Here is a 21,497-nt window from a genome sequence, read left to right as displayed (position 1 = left end):
AAAAAAGTCAAGAGTCAAGTCAAGGGAGTTTTATTGTCAATTCTGCATATGTACAGGACATACAAAGGATTGAAACTATGTTACTCTCCTCTCCAAGATGCAGTAACATTTGACAAAAAATAGACTAAATCCAACTAAGCTAAGTATATAAATAAATGAAAGTGAATAAAATAAAAAAAGAAAGAAAAAGAAAAGTTACAAACAGAACTGTTCATAATTAGTTTCATTTCAAAATTAATTTCATGATTTGTGTAACCAGCCAAATTTACAAAAAAATTCTGGGTCAAGTTAAATCTACAGTCACACATAAACAAATGAAAGTGTAATCTATTCTGTTCAAGAAGGTAATAAATTACAAGATAAATGATGTGTGTACTGTTTTACAAAATAAATAAATAAATGATAAAAATTAACGAACCAAAAATGCAAACCTGTACATATGACAAATTACAATAAAGTAAACACGAAAATACTCAGAGGAGAAAAATGTGACAGTAATTTCAGAAACACCATAAAATAATGGTTTATTTTGTTGCCCTTCATGACATTAAATCAGAAACATGACACTGGTTTCAGAAACTGGACAATACATTCCGATGCATGAGAGTAAAGACAGAAACAGTAAATGTAAGAATGTATCAGTCAATTAATTGACAGTAAATTCAGGAAAGGGCACCAATTCAGGCTTGACAATAAATTCAGAAAATTGAGAGTAAAACTGACAGGAACATGACATTAAATTCTATAAATTGAGAGTAAATTCTGAAACTAAATTTAAAACCAGAAAATTCAGGAGAATGAGAGTAAATTCAGAAAATTGAAAGTCAATTCAGAAACATTATGGTAAATTCAGGAGAATAAAAGTAAAATCAAAATCTGAATTCAGGAAGATGAGCGTAAATTCTGAAACATGAGAGTTAATTCCAAAACAGTAAATTAAAGAAAATGATGGTGAATGTAGGAACACAACAGTAAATTTGGAAGCTAGCTGTAAATTTAGAAACAATGAAAATAAATTCAGGACCATGACTGAAAACTCAAAAAGTATGTAACATAAGGGTAAATTCATTCTTTCATTTTCTGCTTGATCGTTTGCAGGACCATAAACAGTAAATTCAGCAACATGACAAGGAATCCAAAAAACAGAAAATTCAACTTAAAAAAAGAAGAAGCAGTTTGTGAAACAGTAAAAAAAACCTCATGTAAATTCAGTAACACATCAGTAAATTCCGGAATCTCAAAGAAACTTCAAAAAGACCAGTGAGATTTTGCCTTGAGAAACTGTCTTGTTTTTAAAACTTGCTATACTCTATACAGGCTTCCTGGTCTGTTTTTAAAATTGTTTTTAATGATGTTATTTATTATTGAATCAGGAAAGGTAAAGCCTAATTCAATCCTTATACTAATAGATGTTTGTTGAATTGTACACGTAACTCGATTTTTAATTAAAGTAATTTTTCGTTTTTTTAAATTCTACTTTTCTGTGTAATTAAATGTGAGTGATTTTTTTGCTTAATTTTAAAAGACATGCTATAAAACACAAGCCCATTTGCTTTTTTAAAAAATTGAGATATCTCTGTATAATATGGTCTTCATAAACATATATACTGTACATTATAGTCTTCTCTTGTTATCAGAGTTGGGGAAAGTCATTCTGAATCAGGCCATACTAACGTTTGTTTTTGCTCAAGATTCAACCTTTAAAACAGTTTTCCTTAAGAAAATTAAGTCATTCCCCATTCATCCTGTTCCTGAGGATGTTAAATGAGGTTTAAGAATTCCAGGAAAGGCATTTACATCTCCTGGATGGATGAGCCCACACAACATTCAGATAAAACCAATGATGTGACAATACAGCTCTTCCTCTATATATTCATCACCAGTTCCTCTGTTCATTCTTTTAATAACAAAAGAGGTGGGTAAAAACTAACTACTCCAAAACATTGGATATTACCTCTTTGTTTTTACACTCATTATCCATTTTATCTGCTCCATTCATCGTGTAGTTTCACTTTGTAGTTTGATGATTAGAGAATGTAGTCCATTTGTAGCTCTGAGTATTTGGTTTTCCCCATTTCACCCTGTTCTTCAATGGTCCAGACCCCCACAGGACCACAACATAGCAGATATTTTTTGGGTAGTATATATTTCTTGGCCCTGTGGTGGTGTGTTAATGTGTAGTAGGAGTGGATCAGAAACAGCGGTGCTGCTGGAGTTTTTAAATTTATATTCACTCACTGTTAAAAACATTGTTTTGTTCCTCCACCTTGATTCAAAGTCAGAGACAGTATTTCATATATTACTATAGAGGGAATAACACAGTACTACTAATTTGCTATTGCAAACTTGTTGTTTTTAAACCTTGTGACCCTCTAAATGAGCACTTGCTTTACCAGTTCTCAATGATTCACATTCAAAAATTAATCCACTCAGAAAGATTTGGTTTACATCTCAATGTCTCTTTGAAATTCTAAGTGGATGCTATCCTCTTTTAATTGCAGGAATGTAAATAAGCAGCTGCTGGCTATTTAAGGGACTACAAAAACATTTATGAGATAAAGCAGTAATTAACATTAGGCATGTTTCAGGAAAACACTATATTAATGTTTAGAATCAAAAATCTTCAAATATGAATCAGTATTTCTAAAAATTAATGTAAAACACATTAAATCTGACATGACATGCTGGAATTAAATGTGCTTACACACTCTTACGTAATGAGGGACTGTTTTTGTTAGGGGACAAAAATACTGTGTCCATAATGTAAATTAATACACTGTAAGATGAAGACGTGTTAAGGTTAGTTTAAGAGTATTGCGTGCGTGTGTGTGTGTTTGTGTGTGTGTGTGTGTGTGTGTGTGTGTGTGTGTGTTTGTGTGTGTGTGTGTGTGTGTGTGTGCAGAAGCAGATAAGAATATTTGGGTTTGGACCAAAGGCAGATGAAGCAGAAGTGTAAACAACGCATTTAAGAGTCATTTGACCCTGGGTGGGGACAGGTAATCAGAGAGTGACCTCACTCTGCCTGTGTACTGTTACACCAACAACGGCATCAGAAAAAAGACAACAGAGAAAGTCCTCGCACACGCACACACACACACACACACACACATATGCTCAATTGTGGCAAATTAAAAAAAAATCAACTGACATATTATATTATACTGCCAAGGGTTTAGACACTTTTCATTCAGTTTTTAAACATTTTGTAATCTGCTCTCACGTCCCTCTTGCTCTCTCTAGTGAACTGGCCACACAGGGTAAACAACTGATCTGATTGCCTCAATTGAGTAAAAAAAAAATTAAAACTATTATTTATTCAGATTAATTTATTTAAAACTTTTCACACCATTAGAGAAACAGTGAAGTTAGGTTCTGATGTTGGATGATTAGTTCTGGATCACAAGCAACACTAACACATCCCAAAGTACTAGGTGTTTCAGCATTTTAGATCTGAGATCTGCTGAGGTACACTGCTCCGCTGCCTAATTTCTGGAATTGTTTCATAATAGTACAGAAGATGGTGAAAGGCCTAAAATCTTTGCAATCTTTGCTCTGGGAAATGTTTATTTTGGATTCTTTGACCATTCTCTCACCAAGATTGGCACAAAGTCTTAAGCAATGACCCCTCTTTCCTGAAAAGACCGATCTTTTGGTGCATGTTCCTTTGTGCATTTTATATTCAAAATCATGTGACATGTATATCCAATTTATTCTAATATTTTAACTCTTATTTTGCTGTAGTCCTGGCATTTTGGAGTTTGTCGCATCTGATTTCATATTTATTTAGACTTAGTTAGTGACAATACTGGATATATTTTCTTTGCTCTGTTATCATTTAAATATAGTTTTATGAGAATAAACAAATCACAGAGTCTTAATTTTATTTCATTTTACAAGTCATCCTATTTATTAAAAAAAAAGAAAAAAGACAGACTACTTAAGCTGTTAAACAACCTTCCTAAAACATGTTTTACCATTAAAACCTATTATTGTTACATTTTTGTTTGTTACCTGAAGAATTTGCTGAGAATAGTCAAACAATTTCTTTTGTTGCTGTCCCATTACTGAGGTCATTTATTTCTCAGTGCAATAATTATTTGGCTGCCTTTGATACAACTCAGCAGGGTTCAACTGGCCATCTTGGGCAGGAACACCACACAATCCATCCATCCATCCATTATCTGTAACCGCTTATCCAATTTAGGGTCGCGGGGGGTCCAGAGCCTACCTGGAATCATTGGGCGCAAGGCGGGAATACACCCTGGAGGGGACACACCACACAATATTAGTCCTTAAGCAAGACATTAGGATTTTAGTTCAATCTAAATAAATGTATCAGACAAAACCCTCCTGTTTTTAAAACGTTAATGATTAAATGTTACTTATTTATTCATCTATGCTAACTCACTATGGGTCCAAAGCCTACCTGGAATCATTGGGCTCAAGGCAGGAACACACTCTGTAAAGTGTGGCAGTGCAGATCACAGGGCATCACTCACTCACACGCTGACACCTGAGGACACATTTGCACAGGCAATTCACCTACCAACATGTGCTTATGGATTTCGGGGGGGAAATCAGAGCCCTTCTAATAAAGCCACGCAGACACAGGGAGAACACTCCAAACTCTTCACTCTTCAGCCCCTCAACCCCGGGACCCTGGACCTGTATGTCACTGACAGTACCTGTGTAACTGATATTGGTAATCAGAAAAATATCACACCGGTGTGCACAGTAGGCTAATCACTCTCTCTCTCTCTCTCTCTCTCTCTCTCTCTCTCTCTCTCTCTCTCTCTCTCTCTCTCTCTCACACACACACACACACACACACACACATACTCACACAGGTTTTCACAAGACCACTTAGAACCCGAGAGGCCGTCGCAGCAACATGATACTACTCTATCTCTCCAGATGATCTGTTCCTCGTCACTTAATCATTCCGTCCTGTTTCAAATAATGGTCATATTATCATGCGGCAGAAATAAAATGCGACGACATGGTTAAGTTACGGTAATGAATATGAGAGAGGTGTCGCAAGATATAACACTCAATTATTCATCATTAGATGACTGTCAATGAGGAAGAGCGAGATATGCAGGGGGAGAGAGAGAGAGAAAGAGAAAGAGAGAGAGAGAGAAAGAGAGAGAGAGAGAGAGAGAGAGAGAGACAGAGAGACAGAGAGAGACAGAGAGAGAGAGAGAGAGACAGAGAGAGAAAGAAATCAATCATTCTGTCCTTGATTTTTTTTTTCTTTGTATCTAGACATAAGTGAAATATTAGCTGGCTGGTGAACATCGTATATCAAGCTGTGAATGCTTCTTAATGTATATTTCATCAATTATTTACTCCTGATGCTGAGAACAACCAGGAGACGGGGTCCAAGGTCCCCAGACTGGCTACTGATATAGTGTCCGGCACACTGACCTCACATAATCAGAGCAATGTGTGTATGTGTCTGTGTGTTTGTGTGTGTGTGTGTATGTGTGTGTGTGTCTGGGTTGACTGGGTTATTTCAGGGGAGAAAGTGGTAGTCATTTCTAGCATTGAGAATGCAGCACACTCGGTCAGTGCACTAAGCCACAGCAGAGGGTTTATTGGCGAGCAGTGGTTACGTGAAGCCCCACTGTGGGCATGAAGGTGAAGTCAGATTCTCTAATACATGGAAAACAAAAGTGCTGTCAATCAGCCTCGGCCAGACAGCTCATCAACAACTCAAGGAGAATGCCATTTAGGCTGGGTTTAGTTTGCTCCCTCTGCTTATAGGATATTGATGAGGTAGAGACACTTCTCAGTCTAATGGGGGGTGGGAGGGGGGGGTAATACCGACCTCACTGAGGGAGCCTCAGTATTCAGCAGGATGCCTACACATGGATTCTGTTTTGTTATCCACTTCTTCACCCTCCATCAAATTGCAATATCTTAGTAGCAGCTTTAAGCAGTTTTTGTTCCATTGTCTTTTAGCAGCATCTCTATTTGAATGTACTTGTTATGATGGCAAAACCTTGTTAATTGTAGTAAATTCTGTGTCTTTGTGAGTTTCATTCAGGTGCTCCAGTTTCCTTCCACAGTTCAAAAACACATTTGTCTGTGTAAAACTGTCCAGTGCTGTGTGTGTGTGAGTGAATGGGTGAGTGTGTGTTGCCCTTAGATGAACTGGGGCCTTGTCCTGGTTGTGTTGTGGCCTTGTGCTCAGTGATTCTCTCTCTGTACTCTTCAGACCCAGAGTGTCCCACTGTGCGGAAGAGTCATTTAGAAAACATGGATGAATGACTGAATAATAATAATAATAATAATAATAATAATAGTAATAAGTTCAATTTATATAGTGCCTTTCACAAACCCAATGACGCTTTACAGAGTGTTGGGTGGAGGGATTTTTTTTTTAAAGATAAAAGAAGAGAAACATTTTAAGCAGAGATTAAGGAAGACAGTGATGAACGGAGACAGAGAGATTGAGGCAAAGTGTTCCAAAGACTGGGAGCAGCTGCACTAAAGGATCTGCCACCCATGGTTGAGTGTCTGATATGAGGGATAGTAAGAAGCCCAGTGTTGGTCGATCTAAGTGTGCAAGAGGGATGATAAGGGAGAAGCAGATCAGAAAGATAAACAGGAGCCAAGCCATGTAAAGCTTTATAGGTTAGATGAAGAATTTTATATTTTATCCAAGAAATGACAGGGAGCCGGTGCAGTTGCTGGATGGCAGGTGTGTAAAGTGAGCTTGGTAGATGTAAGAACTCTAGCTGCAGAGTTTTGGATGTACTGGAGATGGTTGATTCTTTTTACAAGAAGGCCATAGAAAGACCATAGTAATCGATTCGAGAAAAAAAAAAGGCATTGATCAACATTTTAGAGTTAGTATCACTAAGCATGTGGTGAAATCGTGCAATGTTATGCAAATGGAAAAATGCAGTTTTAGTGATAGACTTGATATGAGACTCAAAGATGAGTGTGTAATCAACAAGACAGCCAAGATTTTTAACACCCTGGACTAGCTTGATAGCTGCACCATCAATGTCAACAGATAAATGAGAAACATGAAAAACTGGTGATTTGGCTCCAAATAGTAAAACGTCTGTTTTATCAGCATTAAGTCTTAAATCGCTAGTTTGCAGCCAGAGAAACTCAAAGCCTGGGCAGATGCAATGGGAGAAGCAGTGCTGACACAGATTTGAATATCATCAGCATAGCAGTGAAAATTAAGACCATGATTACGGATAATCTGACCAAGTGGGTTAATGTAAATAATGAAGAGGAGAGGCCCAAGAACAGATCCCTGGGGTACACCCAGATCAACAGCGGCCATAGATAATTTTTAAGATCCTAATGAAATGTAATATTGTCTATCCGTAAGATATGACCATAATCAATTAAGGCTAGGCCTGTAATTCCAAAATGATCACCTGGAAATGAGGATGTCACGATTAACAGTGTCAAAGGCTGATGATAGATCTAGAAGAATGAAAAAGTAAGGGAATAGCTGTAAAGTTTTTGCTACCTTAGCATGCTTTATGTGGAGCTTTTGTGAATAAAAAAAGAGTCTAAAACCAGACATTATGTTAAACAATCAAGATATTGTAAGGGTTGTGAGGACAGAGCTCAGCGAAGCACACCCTTTAAGTCTTGGAGAAAAAGATGACCCTCTCCCATACCCCCAACTGTCACTGTAAAACTTGCACTCTGATGCAAGCATTCAGATATCTGGTTCCTATCAACACTACTGTGAACTATTCTAATTTTAAGTTTCTATAGAATACAGCATTTCGGCATTGCATGTCCATCCACTCCCAATGACTTTGCTTGCAACTATTATTCAAGCAGAGATGTGGAGAATCAAAAAAATCCCCCTTTTAATTAATGCTAGTTCCCCATACTTTCCTTTCCTGAACCTGCATTTACACATACACTGTGAAAGTGAAAGACTGTAAGAAAGAGGAGGTGAGAAAGTTCATAAGCTGAAGGAGGGAGGAGTGTGTGCACGAGTGTGTGCTGTGTGTTTGTGTGTATATATGCCTTTCTATTTTGTTATGTGTCTCAGGGCATTAAAGATTTGAGAGCACCACCACATTCTTGGGTCATGAGGCAACACTGTTGGAGAAGCCTTGCTGAAGTTAAAACCCCTTTGAAGTGAGTTGCTCTATCAGCCGTGCGATCAATACACACTCGGATGAAACACAAATCCGTCATCAAAGGCAGTCCGGCATGTGAGTGTGTGGCCTTCACTAACCCGTTTCATTAACACAGTACAACAGGACACTTATTTGTTTAGCTTTTAATAAGAAACTCTCAGTCAGACACACTATTTATTACAGTACTGTTCTTGAGGCACTGATCAGATATGAACGACTGAATAAGATTTTAATTTAACCGTGACGATGTGGAGAGGCTAAATGTTCTGCTGATTATCCCCAAGCAGTATTCCACATTATTCCTTATCTTAGCATAAGCCAGATAAATAGGATTACCTTAAAACAATTATGTTCTTCCAATGATCACTTAATTATTCATTACACGTCACATTTAAAAAGTTAATTGGGGTTGGAAGTCTCACAATTTTCATTAAACTGTTATGAATGGTATAAAAATGTGAGTATATTTTTCAAATACAAGTACAGCAAGTCTTCAACAGTAAATGCATCTTTATTGCTGATATTTTTCATGTCAACACACAGTGAGAAATTTTATTGAGTGTACAATATAAGAGAAGATAAGTGGATATTGAAACATATTGAAAAGTCTTATTCAACTACTTTAAGGTGCCCACCCATGATGTACACAGACAATCAAATGTGCGCACAGAGCTTGTAAAATCTCTTAAGAAAAGATGAAATAAAGTGGGATGCTTCACAGCAGTTGTAAATTAGCTTAAAGGCACCATGCCAAATGCCAGGTGTAAACTAGAGGGGTATAAATCCACCTAGTTTATGGCTGTACAGCACGGATCCTGTGCTGTTCTATGTAGCTACTAAGCATCATGCTGTATAAGTTAATAATAATGTTTAATCCAAAAATATTTCACTTGTGAGTTTTTATATCTGATTTTGAATGTAAATTTATTATATTTATTATGCAAACAAAAATTAAGATAAGTGAGTAATTGTGGGTTCTTAACGCATTCAGTTCCTGACTTGTCCTTGAACTTACACATAAAGTTGATTGCTCTCATCAGTCCGCCATGTTCTGTTTAAACAAGGACAAGCCTCTGATTGTAAAGCAATGTAGCAAACAAAGTAGTATTTTTTTTTTGCACTGTAATAAATATATGTTCAATAGCAGAGCAAAAAAAAAGTTAAAACCTTTAATCAATATGCTACATTTGCTTACAGAAAAATCTCTTTAAATTCTTTAAATGAATAACTGTTTAAACGAAAACCCATGTGGTTTTGGGAACAATGCGTATGATGCATGTGATTTTTTTCTTGATGGATCTCATAACGAATGCAGTGCCTAATGAGTTTCTTCATTTTTAATTATACACAACAGCTACCATAATATTTAAAAAAGTGGGAGAATGTTTGAACTGTGAATTACAATTATTACAAAATATGATACACAAAATATGTTTAAAACTTGTTTCAGTTTTGGCTTAAATATTGCCATAAATGTGATGTGTTGCAGTGACAAAAACGTTAAAGAACTTACATTCAAAGGTTATTTAAGGAATCAGAAATGGTCCTTCATTTTGAAAAATAGCTGCCTTCTTTACATCACATATAGCTTTATCCTGTTGAACACTATGAACATTGGGTTTTGGCTTCTAGCAAAGGGCTCCCAAGTTCTATATCTTGGCTCGAAGAAAACTTTCTGCCATTTTAAACTGTAACACTGCAGGCTGCTGAGCTTCTCAGCTAATTTTTGTTTTACTGGGCTTGCTAACTTCCCCGATATTATCTGGACACCCCACTCAAGTTCTGCTTCTGGCTGGGCCCAGGTCTCTGTACACCTCACACCTCTTGAGAGTCTTGACCGTGGCCTGAGGGTTTCACCCACTTCACACTCAAAACTGCCCAGCCACTCAGCGTGTGTCCACCATCCAACAGGTAAGAAAGTTCATGAGATGAAATAAGACGGAGGTTGTTTGTGTGTGTGTGTGTTGCTTTGTCCTGCACCCGATCAATAGCTCCTCATCTCTGCTGGATGCCACCAAGCCGTTTGAAGCTTTCCATGTCTGAACTGGCTCTGGCTTTTGTTCTCTGCTTTGTACTCGTCCGCTCTGCTCAGTGAGAGAGGCATCAATGACCCTTTCTCGCCCTTTTTTACTAAAAAGGACTATTGGGTAGCACAATAGCATCCAGCAGGGGAACTGAAGTGATTCAATATTAATGTGTAGAAACATATGGACTCTTATCAATACAGTGTGTGGAGGTGAACTACTGGCATTGGGCTTCATTCCCACACAGAAAGAACCCTGTAGTCACATGGTAAAAAAAAACAAGGGTTTATTTCACAATATTCAGCTCCAGCTGTGGACCTTGGCCCGTGGCTACAGCTTCCTCGGTGGGTAAAGAAACGCCAGCCTTCGTCAATTGCACTAATAAATATGTGTGAGGGTGTGTGTGAGTTAGCGTGTAAAGATGGGGAGGGGATCTCAAGGAGGCAGATGAAAACAAGAGTATTGATTGAAGAACAGACAAATGTGATCTGAGCAACCATGAAGCCTCACTCCAGACAAAACATAGACACACACACAGACGGTTTTGAAACACTCAATACTTTCACGTAAATATTCTTGGCTCAGGTGCCCTACAATGGCAGGAGTCCTGGAAATCAAACACTCACATTTCTCTCCATCTCAGAGGATTTCTCTTTGAACTCTTTCCTTGTGTAAACTAATCATGCGTGTGTTTGTGTGTATGTGTGTGTGTGTGTGTGACTGAGAGCAGCAGAAAGGTTAAGCCTTAATGAGCGGTGTCGACAACACAACATGAAAGGAGTTTGACAAGTGTTCATGTCAGCGCCAATAGAGAGAGTCTGGCTAACGAAACAATCTTGTTGTCATCATTGCTGGGAGCAGAAGGGGGCCAAGGGGTTAGAGGGTTCTCAACTGAGCCTAAATATAAACACCTGAGTTATAGCAAACACGGTATTGTTTTTCTTTATTAAAAAAGGATTACTTTTAAGATTAAGTGAAAGTGTAACTGAACTATTATGTTGTAGAAATGCTTATATCTATATTAAATGTCCACTTGGATATAGGGTTTTCCAGTAACAGCACAGAATTTGAAAACCGATATGAGGTTTTCCCACATTTATATTTAACACATTTGAAGGTGGATTAGCTTTTTGAAGTCCACACGTGTGGCTAATGAAACTGAGTGCCCTGCGATGAACTGGCTGTGTTCAGTGTGTGTTCATGCCCTGCACCCACTGCGACACTTATCAGGATGATGCAGTTGTAGAGTATGAATAAACAAAGACATAAGAAGGAACATTTAAGAATTTCTTTAGATAAGGTCCATGCTGGCTGTTGAAATTTCGCCATTAATAAATAAATTAATTAAACAATTAAAAGGAATTAATTCATTATGTGTTCATAATGTGTACAATAACAAAATCTTGTGTAAAACAGTGTTGATATGCAATGTCATATAAAATCTAAAATCTAATGTTATCGGTCTACACAGGCCCTTCACAAAGTTATTAAAGTAATTCTCTGTGTTATGTATTTTTGATTTTTTGTTTTATTGTTTAAGGCTATGTAGGGTCTGTTAAAATGTTATGATTATATCAGTGTATTGTATAAACTTTCCTTGTGCACTGTGAGATTTTCGCCTAAATTTAAAAAAGTGTAGATGTTTGTTTTAGTTTTCCTAAAAATATTCTCCCAAAACTGTACATTTTCAATATAGGCTTCAAAACCTAACACAGACTGAATATTGATGGTAAATAGTAGTTTTAACACATGTTCTATTACATGCCCACTTTGTGCATCACACCAATATTTGCTCTAGAAATCAGGGCATTTCATTAAAAGAACAAAGAAAATTTGCATTAAAAATATAGGAGAGTAATATAATAAAATAAAAAAATCTGTCATTCTGTCCTGAAGTGAATATATAAAATGACAGCAATAAAAATATCTTTTTGCAGTAATGCCTGTAAAAGTGAAAAATATTTCATCCACTGACAAAAATAAACTCCATTAAATTTATTAGTTTGTTAATTTTTTTATAAAATTAAAATTTAAGAAAAGATTTCATTTTCCACAGAAAACTTAAATCATGTTTTGTATCTAAATTGATTTGGCTTACATTTTAATTAGGTACTGAATTCTTAAAATAATAATAATAATAATAGAAATAGTCTGTGATAAATTACAGTGTTGATTCAGTACAGTTGCCATTCTCATATTGTTTGTGTATTAGGTTACACCTGAGCACAAAGTCAGAAAAAACAAAGCGTGTCACGCTGAAAGAAAACCTGATCTCGCTCATTTTGCTGAGCCAGAATGAATCGGTGAAGGTATCTGAATATGAATGAACTCCAGTGGGACTCTGGGAGAATCCTAATCTGACACCTGTGCATTAGACCTGTGTGAACACACTGAATGACCTCCTTTAAAAAGACCCTCTCAGCGGGGTGTCTCTCACCTCTGGCCCACTCTCTTAATCTGCTCTATTCAGACGCTAATGCTAACATGCTGACACTGTGTTTCTAAAGAGCCCCTGGCCACCTGCAGCTGGACCAGGACCCATTTTGTTGACATCATCTTCCTGGAATGCTGTCAACCACATCTACTCAACCACCACCCTTACACACACACACACACATACACACACAGCAGCCCTTTCCTAGTCTACTGCTGTGAAGTCCCCCAACCAGTTGCTTTGGTTTGGAACTGACACCAAGGCTTGTCTTTGGTCATGAGATGCAACAGAACTGACATCATAGGCTCTGAATAAACAACTTCAAAGGGTTCATTGGTGTGTATGCATATCAATGACAAGTCAAATGACCAATTACAGAGCTATATATATGGTCATACACAGTCTCAACTCTGTAATCAATGAACCATCTTTTACTTATTTTTTTTTATAACACATTAAAGAGATACAAAGCCAAATTTTGGAAATGAAGAGGCCCAAAGGAAAAATATAACCATCACAACATCTGTTGTAGACATGCCTCCTTGCTGCTACATCGGTGACCAACCACCTTCTAATGCTGTATTCTGAAGGGAGAGTGATATTTGGTAATAATACACCTGTTTAGGGGGGATTTTTTAAGGCTTACTGTTTTATTTTAGTGTTTCTCACATTTGCTAATGCAGAAGAAAGCCATGCTTGCTAAACTTACTAAGGTTACATATAGGAAGACACAATTCACATGTGTATTTATTAGTCACTACATCCACCAAAACCAACTGCTTTATAGCCGACGGGGAATTCCAAATTGTTAGTGCTTCTGCAATGGATGCTGAGTATTTTAGTGAGTGAACTCTGATGGTCAAAGACAGAAAGTATACAAATATACAGATATGTAATATACACAGAATATTACATTATATGACAATTATCATAATAAATGTAACCTTTATGCTGGAATGCCCCAGATTTTACTGAAGAAAGAAAAAAAATTATTTTATTTTAGAATGATTTTGTAGAATATCGATTGGTCCATTTAAAAAATGAAGATATATTGCACTGATATATTCTTCTAGTTAGACATTAGTGTTATTGACAAAACAGGACCTTCTATTTTCAAAATGGGAATAATCCAATTAGGGAAAACAATTATTAAATCTAAATATAATGTTACACATTATACTGATTAGTTTCTTTCCATGAACTGTTCACACGAGCCCTTGCTGTTTGCTTGAATTCTTTGAGAATATTTCATGTAACATTTATTCAAGAGAAAAACAATTCATTTTCCCTTTAACAATTTGCTGTATCATGTCTCCATTTTGAAGAAAGAGGTCTGACAGTCGCTCCAGCTGTACACATCTAATTATGTGTTAACAGTGATGTCAGAGAAGTGAGAATTAATCTAGCATGCAGTTGAGCTTTTGTTGCCTGAATCTCACATACTGGGGGGTGCACAAATGAGCAGATCCCTAAAGGTCTGAACCTGAATGACCTGCCTCTCCCTGAATGACTCACTGTTATTTCCCTGCTGCTAATTTAACACCTCCATCTCCAGAATACCCCATTCACTGGATACACACGGCTTCGGCGTGGATCATGACGTCTTGCCATGGTCTGTTTTCAATCTGCTCCATACACTTCCTCACTCGGTTCACTTACCCGCTAGCTGTTCTTTGACTATAAATGTGTTTGTCCACAGCACCAGAGCTGAACAGGAAAAGAATTGAATGAAACGAACTGAATGAATAAGAATGGAGGAATGTTTCCTTAGTAAACAACACATTTGTTATATGAGGTCTTCCATTGATGAAGTCACTGATCATGCTGTTGTCTGACTTAATGCACTGAGAATGGAAGCTAAACCACTAGGGACTGGGGGAAATAGCATTTGTTCCTTAGTTCCTCATATAACTACATTATTATTATTATTATTATTATTATTATTAGCTATTATGACTAGCTTACAATCAACTGACTACCCTTATTAGTGTCATGGTCTGCTTGTTATGAACAGTCTAATCAGACTATAAGTTGTGAGATTATCTGTTTTTCCTGAAGTTAAAAAGTAACTTCCACCAGCAGTTCATAAACATTACCTCACCCTGTAACTGTCTTTAATCTTTAACCCCTGAAACTGCAAGCCTCCTTAACCCAACCTATTCACACTCAAACAAATTACAGAATGGCATCATAAATGCCAACGCTAACTGCTTAGGTGTTAACAATAAATGCAGTGTAAAGTAGTGATTAATATTTAAACTTAGTCCTTGCCATTCCTAGCCTGTACCTGCCTGCCATTAACCTATACAAAGTATGAATCAAAACAGTACTAGGACAATGTTTCATTCATTTTATGTATTAGGTGAATAAATAAGGTGTAAAACATGTTAAACTGTAATTCAGAATTCTTTTGGTGATTTCTGTGTTAGTGGGAGAATGTTTGGACTTTGAATTACTATGGTACATTACTCAAAAATGCTTCAGGGCCGGGCAGTTGTGGCTTAAATGATACAAGGTTGGGTTTGATATCAAAACCCGGTCACTGGTTGGATTCTCTGGACACAGAATGAAGTGAATGAACAGCATGTTCTCGTTCATAAACTGCCCTTGAGCAAGGAACCTAACCCCCAACTGTTCCCTGGGCACCAAGCTGGCTGTCCACCATTTTGGGTGTGTGTCTCTTCACTGCCACGGATGGATTAAATGCAAAACGTAGCTCCTCTTCTCTAGAGTCTCATAAACCTACACTACACCAACCACTTTAATGGGATGAGCACATACTTTTCTTTCTGGTTCAGTGATTGTATGCGTATGAAGCCTCATAAACTCATTACCCGAACTTTACCCTGCTCATTATTCGGTTATTTCAGCACATTCTCCTCCCTCGTTGGCACTCAGCTGCTCTGTCATCTCTCTGCTGCATCCTCCCCTTCCCAGGGCTCTGCTTTTGTCTTTGTGTTTTCACAGCTTAGCCACAACCTCCCTGTCCACCTCACACCTCTATTGTCATGCAGGCTTCTGTTGGGGGGGATGTAATCTGGGTCTGCAAAGGGGCACTTCACACCTGGGTGCTATCAACCTCCTAACCCCCAGCTGTTTTAGATAGGATTAGCACAGCAGCACTGGACAATAGACCCCCTGCGGACCATTCGGGTTTCTTCACCTTGCTTCAAAGTCCACGGCCACCCGCTCTACCTGACCCAATTCAGTCCGCTGCCAGGGACCAGAGAGTTGACGGAGATGGAGACGAGCAAAATTTCTTCAGGGACACACACACACATACACCCACACAGACTGGGTGATGTCATTGGCTGCAATGACGGCATGTCTGAGGAAAGGGCGAGCGCTGCACACCCCCCAAAACTTGCATACACAATCACACACACATATCACACTCACATCCACAAAAACACACTCCAATATGAAGATATGCACGTCTCAGGGACCACCCTTCTTATACTATTTTCAGCCTGTTGAAAGCCCTTCTTACAGGGCACATTCATTCATGCTGAGGTCTGGGCTCTGGTGTGGTCAGTCCAGTGTTCTGAGAAATGCACTGTTCTGATGAGCATTTTTTTAAGTTTTGTTTATTTTCCTCAGTAACAGCTTCTTAACAGCCACATTCTTTCAGACCCAGAGTGTTGAGTGGTCTTCTTACAGTGGATAGATGGGCAGAAGCTGTGTTTTTTTGCAGTAGGATTCAAGCTATTTGTCTGATGGTGATATTTTGATGTTCTAGCTGTAGCTCTAGTCGGTTGGGAATGTCAGAATGTTTGCTTGGTACATTATGTATTTTTGTAGATTATAAGGTCATAAACTGCTATAATCCAAATATATTGCTGTGAGAAATATTTACCATGTCTGCTGCGTGTCTGACCTTTGTTTAAATATTAATGACCGTACATTTCTTGGTGCAAAAAGATGAAATAAACTGGCTTTAACTGCAAGGGTTAGTTGCTCAAGATATTGAAAAGGCACTGGGGTATTATGGGAAATGTAGTGTCAGTGGTAAATTTGCGAGGCATGTTCTGTAGTTCTGCCCAGGATAATATTGACTTTTTACTGGTGTGATTTTTACTGACGGCAACATTTTACTAGGACACATGCCCCAGAAAATTGGGTTTACTGACGCCCCTAGCAAAGGGGTTCCCAAATTTACCTCATGGCAAATGACCCTAGAATGAGATCACAAGCATTAAAAAATAAATAAGTAAAATCAAGATCTATTTAGTTCCCTAGAACCTGTGACACACACAAATAATAAAAAATACCTCCTTGTTTCTACAGTTGCTGTCCATTTAACCAGCTTCTCTGACCCTAGAGTAGTCCATCTGTTGTTCTTCATACTATTTTACCCCTTCAATCTGCCCTTCAATCCTGAGGACCCCCACAGGACCAATACAGAGTAAGCATGATGTGGGTGGTGGATCACTCTCATTGCTGCAGTGGCACTGACGTGGTGGTAGTGTGTTAGTGTGTAGCACTGGTATAAGTGGATCAGATACATCAATGATGCTGGAGTTTTTAAATTCTGTGCCCACTCACTGGCAACTCTGTTTAGATGCCCTATGATGGACTGGGTGGGCTCCTGGGTGGCCCACTTTGACACACAGTGGGATGAAGCAGTTTCAGAGAATGAATGAATGAAAACTAAAATATAGTGTTTTTGTAGACATCTAACTCTAACCCAGAAAAACAGTTTAACACAATACTTTCAGATCAGTCTTTTACACAGCATTGCATATCTAATGTCAGATTTCTACCCCCTGCTTTTTTACACCAATATTTATACCATTTTAAGACAGTCTTTAGGTTAAAAATGGCATAGAATTGAAATTCATTAATTTACTCATTCATTGTCTTTTCCAGTTCGGGGTCGCAGTGGGTCCAGAGCCTACCCTAAATCACGGGAGCAAGGTGGGCACACACTCTGGAGGGGGCACAAGTCCTTCGCAGGGTAACACACACCCCTATGGACCCTATGGACACAGTCACCAATCCACCTACCAACATGTGTTTTTGAACTGTGGGAGGAAGCCCATGAGGGCACAGGGAGAACACACCAAACAGAACTGACACCTGGAGCAAGGCTTGAACCCACAACCTCAGGACCCTGGAGCTGTGTGACAGCAATACTACCTGCTGCGCCACCATGCCGAAATATGCTTCACATTGATTTTACCTCATAAATATTTTTATTTTACCATAGTTTATTTAATGTAATCCTCTATAATCTCATTTTATTCTGTGAATCACTTGTAAAGCAATTTGAAATACTATTTAAATTGTCTGAAAGTTGCTATATAAATAACATTTGATTCACTGACTGATATGCCCCATGATGCCTTGTCAAGGGTGTGTTCCTGCTTTGTGCCCCATGATTCTGGGTAGGCTCTGGACCCAACATGACCCTGACCAGGATAAAGCATTTAGTGATCCAGGTACCACTGAGAAAACTCCAGTGTAGGAATTAAGTTTGTATGGACTCCTGCTCATCTGAGATTACTTTGGAATCAAAGTTATTAATCATTTTCATTATTTTGCAGAATTTTGCAGATTGCATTTGGCCGTAATAGCATCCAATATGTTTGAGATTATTGGTCCTGGATCGCAGAGGACACTCCAGCTCATCACAGTGACAGAGGATGGTGCTCCATCACTCCGAATAACTCTGCTCTACTGCTCCGCATCCCAGTGCCTAAGGGTTTTAATACCCCACGGCTGACTGTTGCCACTGGTATGATGGTCTCGTGAAGCTGCTCCATACTGTCCTATTTTGTTCCATCCCTTCAAGTGGAGATTATATAAGCTGTGCATGAACGCAATTATCTGAAGTAGTTGAATTCACATAATATAAGAGGTTTCTACAAACCTTTGGACATATATGGACATATACGGTGGCTTTCTGGTGCCATTGGTATCAGGGTGCACATGCTCATCTCCTTTTGCAGAAGGACAGACAACTAGGATGCCACTCATCAATCACAAACCAGTCAAACTGGAAACGCTGTCATGGAGACGGGATAAGCATCAGTAAGAGCTATACACTCCTTCTGTCATTTAGATCAGGTGGAAGGCATCACCGTGTGGACGTGAGCAAGAGACGAGCTTCTTAACTCATGTGCCCTCAAGCCTCAAACCCTGTGGCTTTTTCCACTGGTCACTCAAGCAGCAAAACAACAACCTGCATGTGTTGTCCAATCCAGTCTAGTCCAGCGATATGGAAGCCTACCCTTTGGAAACCCACTCTGCGCTCATGTTTCCACCGGAGGTGATGGTTCCATCTCTGTTTATTTATGTTTACCTGTTTATTTGTTCTTTTGTTTTCTCAGGGATGGACAGATGAGGCCACTGTCCAGTGTAGGATGCCACCCGGTGACCTTGTAAAAGAAAACCCATGAAAGTTTGATGGCCGAAACACGAGCACGCTGTTTTGTTTTGGCCATTTGAAAGCACTTGGGGTCATAAATTATGTTTACTCGTTCCTCTGCCTCTCCTCCTTCTCCTCCTCCTCCTTTTCTCAGACACTAGAAGGAAAGGCAGGGCGGTTTAAGGCTCACCAGTCCGGGCTCGGGTGACTGGACCCTGATTTATATCTGCACACACGGATATCAGTGGCTATATGACCACTCTGCTTTTCAGTGGACAATTAAGCGCTCTGTGGAATTGCATTCTCTGGAGGAATAGACCACCTTTCTATACCTTTGGGATGACTTGGTGTGACATTTGTGATTCAGAACGAATCATTTAACATCATAACCTGGGTTAGGGTTAGAGTTAGACCCCGCTATTGTATGGAAGCAAATCTGTCTCATCGGACTTTGAAATATTACTACCTTTGAATTTGAGGCACTGAATTTTTTTGCACTGAAATTATGCATCTGTATATAAATGCTCTTCAATAGAACTTGTGAATTTTCAAGAACACGTTTTCACTGTTATTATTCAAGGTTAATACATTCAGTTAAAAAAATTCAAGCTCAAAAAAATTCAAACAATATATTTTGAGTTACAAAAAATTCAGAGTAGACATCCGGGACACCAAGGATGAGCAATTGATTCATTTGGATTTTCTCTTGCACCTTAAATGCTGCACTGGTTCATTCAGTCGCTGCTAGATGGCGAAATACAAACACAACTTCATTTTCATTTTCATTTGAACAGCACTAAAAATGGAGCTTATACAAATAAAACTGAAGAAATTGCTTATAAACACAGGTTGTACAATGTAATTTGGCAGAGAGGATTTGGCAAATCTTTTTAATGGATGCAACCCACACACTCAGCTCCACTGCTCATCCCACAAATGCACCATCCTACAAATGTGGCACCATTGAAAAGGGAAATTAACAGGTTTTCAACAATATATTTATTGTCAAGAAGCATTGTTACAACAAATAAATAATCTACAAACACAAGTTTCTATATAAATATTTATAATAGTATTAGAAATAACCAGACATTGTGAATATACACACCAACATTCAGTGTTTAAACAAACACAACTTTATGTATTAAACTCTACACTTTGGGATATTATTTTTGTAATATCAATTTCAGATTCTTGATAATCTGAGAATTAAAAAATAAAAATGCTAAAGGACATTTACTCCAAAGTTCATGTTTCCACATATTCTGTCATATCACATGACTGTGTCTTTAGTGAGCCTTTCAGATTTTTGAGACACTTTGAAAATAAAGAGATAATATCCGCGGAAAGAAGCTAAACGTGTAGTTTTTCCACGGTATGGAAGTTGTGTTTGTATTTCGCCATCTAGGGGCGACTGAATGCAACTAGTGCAGCATTTAAGGTGAAACAGAAAATCCGAATGAATCGATTGCTCATCCTTGGTGTCCCGGATGTGTATCTGAATTTTTTGTAACTTGTATTTTGTCATCAGAATTTCGTCTACCGAATTTGAGCAACTTAGAAATATATTGTTTAAATTTTTTGAGCTTGAATTTTTTTATCTGAATTTATTAACCTTGAATAATAACAGTGAAAACGTGTTCTTGAAAATTCACGAGTTCTGTTCAAGAGCAATTATATTCAGACGCATAATTTCAGTGCAAAATAAATTCAGTGCTACAAATTCAAAGGTGGTAATATTTCAAAGTCTGATGAGACAGATTTGCTTCCATACTATTGCTCTTGTTGGTTCCTGCACATTCAGGAAAAAAACAAAGTATGGTACAGGTACATTATGTAAATGTACCTTTAAAGGTGCCAAATGTGGTTTTAAGGTCCAGTTGTGTTCCTTAAAGGTACATTGCGTTGCTGCAATTTTATCATGATGAAGGGGACATGAAGTGAAGCATCCAAAACTCCCTTACCTGTGACAAAATCACTGTAACACATGGTCTCGAGTGGATAATTGTTTTAATATGGACAATGGACAAGAGTGGGCCAACATAAAATATAATAGAATACACCAATATTCAATTTCTAAATGTATTTACTCACAAAGAATATTCACAGTAACCTAGCTACTACTCCTCCACACAGTGTAGTCTGTTAACATTGTGTATTGTTGCTTGGCAACATAAAGGAAAAGGTTTAAATATAGTACTGTGATGTGGCCACTCCATTAATCTGTTTGTGTGTATTCAAAGTTCTTTAGTTGAGTATAAATGTCCTCTTTCTGAAGGAACTCTTACTCTAAAGGGGAAGTTGCAGGAAGGGCTCGTCTGGGGCTGTTTTTCGCCTTAAACTCAAGAAGCTGGCTAAGTATAATTAGCTTTTACGTCTGTAGCACTGTACTTCTGTTCTGATATCAAACATTTTAAACAGAAATCATTCAACTAAAGCTCTTGCTAAAGTTTAGTGCATACTATCTGGTGTTAGGCTTGATTTTCTTTACAGAGTAGCTGTGACTATTCCCTATTCAGGTGCAGTTATATTTCTTACAT

The sequence above is a fragment of the Hoplias malabaricus genome, chromosome 1 (genome assembly GCF_029633855.1).
Source record: "Hoplias malabaricus isolate fHopMal1 chromosome 1, fHopMal1.hap1, whole genome shotgun sequence".
NCBI lineage: Eukaryota > Metazoa > Chordata > Actinopteri > Characiformes > Erythrinidae > Hoplias > Hoplias malabaricus.
The sequence above is the reverse complement of the archived record's forward strand: the minus strand, read 5'-3'. Positions refer to the sequence as shown.